Below are 8,606 nucleotides of genomic sequence, written 5' to 3' on the forward strand. Positions count from 1 at the left end.
AATCTCTGTAGCAGTCTGGATATAAAATGTATGGAACCTGTTGCTGTTTAAAGCAAGATATAAAATAAGCAACTTTTAGCCTAGATATAAAATTTGGTACCTAAAACTGTAGAAGTCTAGATATAAAATAAGGAACCTGGTCTGTATCTTTGTAGGAATAAAATAAAGAACCCTCCTCTGTACAGGTGTAACATACAAAAAAGGAACTTATCTCTGTAGCAGTCTAAATATAGAGCAAGGAATCTGTCTCTATACCAGTCTAGATATAAAATAAGGAACCTAACTCTGTAGGAATCTAGAAATAAAGTGAGGAACCTTTTTTTGGAGCAGTAAAATGTTTAATAAGGAATTTGTCTCTGTACATGTACAAGTCTAGATATAACATAGGGAACATCCCTCTACCAGTCTAGCTATAAAGAAATCTGTCTCGGAGCGGTCTAGATATATATATATATATATATAATACAAGGCTTCTGTCTTGAAATATAAGCGATATTCGGGCGAGGGTAAGAAAACTTGATAGAGGGAGAGGCTTGCGGAGCCCTCTTTTACGTTTTCGACTTGAGCCCAAATATCGCTTATATTTCAAGACAGCATCCATGTGTTTTGTTTATCCTGCAATATATTTTACATCAGACCTCAAAAACAAGCTATTTTCAACCGATTTAAGAAGACACGGCGTAAACATTGCAATATGTATGACGTCACAATGTTTTTTAGAACGTCGGATAACATGCACGAGGCTTTATCAGGACATTGACCGAACAAAGCTTTGGTTTATTACGTTACCTTTATAAGTTCAATGCAAGGGGCAATTGCAGGATAAAAAAAAGTAACCTATCTCTGTAGCATTGTAGATATGAAATAGGTATCAGATTTCTGTACTAGTGTTGATGTAAAATAAGACACCTGTCTTTGTACAAGATTAAATTTAATAGGGGAACATATTTCTGTGGCAGTCTACATTAAAAAAATTAATCTCTTTAGCAGTCTAGACATAAAAAAGGTTCGTTTCTTTGTCCAAAACCTTGACCGGTGTGGTTTATAAGAAAATATTATGATGAAGGAGATCTTTTGGAGCGTCGTGGAATCAAGGTTTACATGTTATCAATGCCTTGATATACATACTTATAAAGCTTTTCAAGCGTAGATATAATCAGCATATTGAAACCAAGAATTCATGCCCCTTTGAAACAAGAAGTCAAGCAACTTAAAATATTTCGTATTCTATCTTTCTATAGCAACATTGAAATATCATGGCAACATTTGCATTGTTTCACCCAAACAGAAATTGACCGAAATAGGTAAACGCTAAATTAAGTTTTGGAAGTTTGGTTACATTTGGAGAGACGTTATTCTTTTCATGCTGTCCTTGTTTTTCAATTCTACTCTTCCTGTAAATGCCATTAGTAGAAATCATTGGTATTTATGTGAATTCTTTATCTATATTTTTGTTTTAATGTCCTCATCGTATGTCTTTCTCAAATTATTTCGAGTAAAACGAGACAAAGTCACTAATTACTTGATTTGAGTTTTGGATTATCGCCTGTTGTCCGACAATACCGACAAGGTCTTAAATGATTAAGATTTTTAGAAATACATAATAGAAAACTTTATAGGAAAAATGCATGGATCTAGACTTATCAAGTTAACTCCAGCTAATCAAATGCTTTCTGGAATTGTATTAAAATATGGTTATCAATTGATTTTGCAAATAATAATGCACATTCAGTGAAAAAAAAAATTCTCAATGTAAAAGTTAATTGAATTTTTAGTAAGAAGGAAATTATCTGTTTGTCAATTTTACAATGCTATACTTAGAAAGAAAATGATGTCTTATGGATAAAAGTCTTTAATAAAAGCATGTCTTATAGATAAAACTCTTTAATAAAATGATGTCTAATTGCGATAAAAGTATATTCTGAAATTAAAAAAAAAAGAAATAAAAGAACTTAAATCTAACTATTTTAGAAAAAAAAATATACATAGGATAAAACAGTATAATTGTTTAAATTGACAACGAAATACATTCAGTAAGGGGGTAGAATTTGCTGATGTATTTTCTTTTTAAAATGAAGAATTATTTCTGTTTATTTCTTCATCTGTACTTCCATTCTTTACTCTGTTTAGGCACTACTGTAATATAAATTTACTGTACGTTCAAGGAGTTATGACCAGGATTTTCATTTATAAGGTATCCATTTGTAGATTGTTTGATTGATTGTATGCTGCTTAATTAACATCCCTTTTGAGAATTTTTCACTCATACAGTGACGTCACCAGATACCAGTCAAATTTAGACCTTTACTGTGCATTAAGGGTCTTTGAGCAGTGAGGGTTCTTTATCGTGCCAGCACCCACTTTTCAATGAGCAGAATCGCTATCCGTGGACAAAGGAGTTACTGCAGTAAACATCTGTGATGTATAATTTATTTCAGAGTAAGTAACTCTTTTTCTAGGTAAATGGGTATTTCGTTTGTAATTATTTCAATGTGTATTATAAAAAAAGATAGATATAAATGAAATTCAATCAGATTGTATCTGTTATCAGTAGAATAATCGAACTTCATCATTTTGGAAGATGAAAATATTATAAACAAATGTGTATTTTTTGCTAATTTCAAGGATTAATCTGAGATATGGCTTCAAATTTATATATGATATCAAAATTCAATGCATCGAAACATATAGATTGTCTAATGGAGAGAACGTATTTTTTTCAATACAAGTTACTTCCGAAGGTGTGTAACATCGAATTATTACATTCTAAACAATGAAATACTGTGATCTATTGATTGAATAAAAGTGATATCCTGCCACACTGTGAAAGGATACCAAAACGATATTCTCTCACAGTGTGAAAGGATATAAAAGTAAGCAAAATTAATATCTGGCCTCTCATAAGAAAGAGAAAGTAACTTAACCATTTTGATGGAGACTAAAACTGCCAATTTCATTCCGAACATGTTGCTAAATGTTGCAATGTTTTCAATCTCACAATATTGCTACACTATGACGTCTCAACCGCTACAGCCTACGATAATGTGTATAGAAAAGACAGAGGAAAGGGGGAAATAAAAAGAAAATGTAATAAACAAAAATTCATTTTTTTGTAGTTGGATATGGAATTTATTTCACGAGTGGGACAGGATTTTTTGATATTTTTACGAGTGCGAAGCACGAGTGAAAATATAAAAAAAAAACCCTGTGTCACGAGTGAAATAATTTCCATATTTAACGACAAATCATTGAATATCCTCTTTTTATTCTGATGACAGAGTTAAATGTTTTCTGTGTAATCATACAGAAATTGCATATATTAAAGATTTTATTTGCAAATGAACATAGCACATTTGTTCAATGGACATTGCATAGCATCTTTGTCTTAGAGATAAAGAGTATTTTTCCCGTTTGTTTAGAAAGCCTTCACAGGAATTAAGGTCAATTATATGTATACAAAGATTAAAATAAGAATGAATTCCTTCAACACAAGAGTGAATCACATATCTTTGCGCACATCCAAAACCTGACAGTTGGCGAAAATGGGAAGGTTGAAGGACAGAAAGTTTAAAAAAAAATAATTGTAATGTGATAGTAAACGAAAAAAAAAAAAAAGAGTCAAACTTAGCTTGAGTATTTTTAACATATAATTGATTTATTTTTATATCTTGTAAAAATATTCTTTGGTGTTGTGTCTTTTGAATTGCGGAGGCAAGTTTGGTTTTGAGGAAGGATGTATGGGGGGGGGGGGTTAAGAGTAACCAACACAATATAACGTTTTATTATTATAGCAGATATATTAAAGAAACGGATTGTTGAAGGTACAAGGTACACAAGCACACATAGTTTGCAGACTGAATGACCTTGTATCTTTTTGACACACAATTACCTCTTTATTAGATATTTGCAAAAAAGAATGCTTTTTTATATTGCACAGATTTTGGCCTCATCATGACTTTGACCCGTTACCCTCAACAACCTTGTCTCCATGTCCTCTGGGCCTCACACGCCGACATTACATCCTAAGGTCAAAAATATGATGTAATGCACATCCATTTCTATCAAAAATATTCTTTGCGGCTGAAGCATAATTTGTCTTTGTCTTTTTCTGTGAATTATCCAGTTAAGTGATAAATTTTTCAGAAGGATGTTTGTCTTAAAAGAAATTTAATTGTTACTTTGGATTGATAGAAATACTCAAAAAGAACCCAGACATGGTCAGCTTCTACATGTAGACAAAAAGATACGTTCCTGCAACTTGCTTACCTGTTAAATCTCGGTCTACGTGTATCTATTTTTGACTCCTTTACATCATTTAAATGCACAAAATCTAAAGGTTATCTTTTAAAATGTTTCATTTCAGACCCCTTTTTTCAAACTCAAGTGGACAGGAACTTTTTCCCGAAAGCACACTTTCAAAACAAACGAACCCTGATGCGAGCAAAAATAGTATGCATATTCAAGACCAAAACATAAGACAGGACATGGCGTAAAGATGTAAATAGGAAGTGTTGTTCAAATTTTCACCCAGAAAATTACAGAGACAGCAAATTGATTCTCTAACAAATTTTCGGACGCCGAACCCAATACCTGCAATAATATCTGTAAATGCACTCAGGAGAATTCAATGAAATTATTTATATATCGTATACCATCGATTTGGACATCTCTGATTTTTTTCTCAATGCATCAGTAAGTATCATTGAATGAACTAACAAAACCCCCAGACCTGATGTATTTCCTTCGCCACATGAGTACGACTAAGTGCCTCAATATAGAAAGGATGCAATCGATTGACATGAAAAGTTACTTTATTACATTTAAATGTGTTGAATTATTGCTGACTGCTGATTTTTGCATCCAAATATGATAATATGAGACGAGACTGACAGACTGCTAATGGAACACAAATAATATTTTTTTTAAGGCTGACACCTCATATAACAAGATATATGTTCGGATTTAGAAGATTTTGAATTTTTTTCATTATTTTTTATTTGTTAAACTCAGAGGAAAAGTAATTACATGTAATACTTAAATGTTACACTTGGAGCCAAGATGGTCAACGCTCATGGAGTCGTAGATTGTCAAAGTTGTTGAAGGAATACATACTTGTTTATAGTTGTCAGTAAGTTGGATTCTCACATCAATGTCGACATAAATTGTACATCATTGCAGCTCTGCTTTACTTCTCATGACCGTATAAAATACAGCAATGCCCTTGATTTGTGTGAACATTGAATTCTTGCACATTCGATTTGACAATCTTTGAAAAGTCTGATTGAAAAGTGTCAGTATTAATGTATAACACATCATAAATATGAAGTTTCTGTCAAATAAAGATTATAATTAATTGTGTTCTTTTCATAGTCAAGTTTCCAAAGTTTATAAAAGGTTCATAACGAGGAGTTAGAGTCCGTTGCTCTACGTAGCGAAAGTATGTATTTTAAATTGTTCAATCAAACATCAATAGGTGCTTTGTATAAGATTATATATCATATAAACGCTTACTATGCTAAATAAATCGAAATATAGGTTTACTTTTAAAAGTCAATAAAACAGTATTTTGGTGTATGTTTTTGCAATAAATAAAACCATTCGGCGGTCAGATAGGTTCGTTCACAGGTGATAATACATGGATATGTGCCTCTGTATTTACAGTTCCTGTGAGCCGGGGTAAAATCTAAGCATGCTCAGACGACACGTTTTTCAATAATATATATTTTTCCCAAGAATTTGTTATTGGAGTATTGTTACTTTAACAAGTTTCTTCATAAAAAAATTGAGGTACCTTACAAGGCATTTGTGCAAGATACCAGAGGGTAGTGTTTCATATGCAATCATTTTGGTAATCTTTTGAATTGCCATTATTACAGTTTTTGATGTACTTATTTTTTATGACATTTTAAAAACAATTTAGAAATCACAAGAGAATGACAATTATGAATAATATTTGATGCATTACGAAAAGATACAAAACATATTTGTGAGGAACGTGTCGTCAGACCTTAATTTCTTTGCCCTCCTTCCATTACAAACAAAATAATCTGCTTATGTAAGCTAAGGGTTTTTATGGAATTGTATAAATAATGTGCATAGATGATTAAATATCTTTTAAAAAAAAGAAAGAAAATGAAGAGACATTGAATCACATATAAGTTGGGTCTATGTAGAAGATTTTTAAGTATTTATTTTATACATTTATAAAGAAAACATTTCTCTCCATTTTATGAATATATCGGACTATAAGGATATAATAATGAAACGGTTTATAAGGTAGTTAAAAAAAAGTCACAGGATCATAGTTATCCCTCTTCTTGGTTTTGCTTCTATGGCACTTTTGATTAATTATTGTAGTGTCATTGCATATATTCGGAAAAGAATATACATTTTGAAGTCATAAGGGCGCAGTAGCCTTTGGATACCAATTGATCAAGCATTAAAATGTGTATCTATTTGAATGAAAATTAATGAAAGAATAAGATGTACTTCCTTTGACAGCTCATGAGACGAAGGATAAAAATTGATAATACATTCTTCCGGCTACTTCTCTGCATCTGTTGAAACTGATCATTACCAATTTTTAGTCATTAACGATAACAAATAATAAATTACGGCAATGATCCATGTCTTACACATTCTGAATTACCAGTAATCACACTGAGCAAACTGTCGCTTAAACCAGCATGTCTAATCAGTGTACATGTATCTTAGAAAAAACCTCGTCTGCTCAACATCAATATTTATTATAAGAAGAATAACTCGTATTTCCTTCTGACAATATTGTACCTTGCGTTTAATGATGAATTCTATTGTTTAGTGGCAGGCTGTACTACATGTTAATTAAATTAGTATTGTAAGGCATTTCTGTCAGTCACTGGTGGCACAAATGTGATGCTTTGGAGATTGATGCTCCGGTTCGGAATAGGTTTTCCGTCTTTGTAATTTTAAAGTTCTCTTACTTAGTATTCCTTATCCAAAATGTCTTGATCTTTCGCAGATGATAGTGAATGAGGATTTGTAGTGTTTTTTTTTCCATAAACAGATCGAAACTCATGTTTGTTTTCGCTGTTATATTGAATACTGATTGTAACGTTTGTTTCCAAAAGTATTTTCAAATGATCTTTGAATTATATTAGGTAATTTTCATTACATTTTGATAAAACTCTTCACCTACATAAGATCTATTTATATTTTACAACTACAGCAGCGATATGTGTTCAGTTGACTATCCGTATTATTGATCATTAATTAATACATTGCAAATGTTCAAATACTATAATGTCCTTTCTTTCCGTTACCTGAAGTTGGGATATTTTTAACTGTTTGAAATCAAAAATGAAATAAAAGTAAAAAAAAAAAGAAGAATATTGCATCCAAAAAATAATGGAAACGTCATTTAAATCAATAGATGCTTGTGTAGTTAATGTGTTTATTTACACCTTGTTATACAAGAATATTGGCCACCGATATATGACTGAAATATTGCTGATACAGCGTTAAATAATGAACAATCAATAAAAAAATGACATTTTTCTCTGATCACGTAAAAACAAACATTTTTTCCACATTTTATCATAGCATGATAAAGGATATTTTTTCCGGGTTTCAAGTTTTCCCAGAATTTCAGATAGCTTTTGTCGTATTATATAACCAGTTATGTCCAAAGTCAAGTTCTCAGTCTAGTGTATTATCACGGTGTGATTTTTGTTAAAAACAATTTTAGTGACATGTTTTAGCTGACTTTGAAATATACTTTTAATTAATTTTAATTACTTTAAAAACCTGAAAGACTTTAATTATGCTAATTACTATGTAACTCAAAATGTCTCAATTTAACCGATTTACTCAACATGTCATGAGTTATTCTATTTAAGCCATCTGTCACTCATGTTCAGAATTGCGCTAATTGTCATTGTTATACTTTATTATTTATATGTTACATGCATCATTGTTAATCAGTGAAGTCCTAGGCTTCGGATTGTTCGGGTGTAATTTTGGATTTCCAGAATTCGTCCTACCGACCTAAATTATAATTAAGTGCTATTCTATCGTTAGCATTTTTATGTTTCATTGTTGCCGAAAGTTTATACACTTATTTTCCCCGGTGATAGAATCTTTAGACTCATGTAGACGCTTTTTATTTTAAAAAAATATATCAGCGCTTGTATTAACTACACAAACATGGCATCACAAAAGGCATTTTTTCTTCTTTGTTTTGCGTCCGAGACCTATTTAGGGTCTTCCGTCTTCAGCGGAAGACCCTTCTATTATTCTTCTGTTTCTTTTTTACCTTTATTAGGGTCTTCCGTCTTCAGCGGAAGACCCTTCTATTATTCTTATGTTTCTTTTTCAATTTTCTTATTATTATTCTTTTTTTCTGCACAAATTTTGTGCAGACGATTTCTCAGAGATGGATGGATGGATTTGCATCAGATTTTCAGGGTTGCTGCTAGGTTATCTGAAGTTAATTCCGGCTAAATATTTTTTTGAAAATCACTTCCGGTCGAAAGTTATCGCCCTTTTAATAAAATTCAGAGGACCTCCTTGTCTGTGATGGAACTCAAAAACGGCTTAATCTAGAACGCTGAAATTTTCAGTGATGA

The sequence above is a fragment of the Saccostrea echinata genome, unplaced genomic scaffold (assembly GCF_033153115.1).
Source record: "Saccostrea echinata isolate AGI-Se365-2 ecotype Australia unplaced genomic scaffold, CSIRO_AGI_Sech_v1 ptg000058l, whole genome shotgun sequence".
In the NCBI taxonomy this organism is placed as follows: Eukaryota; Metazoa; Mollusca; class Bivalvia; order Ostreida; family Ostreidae; genus Saccostrea; species Saccostrea echinata.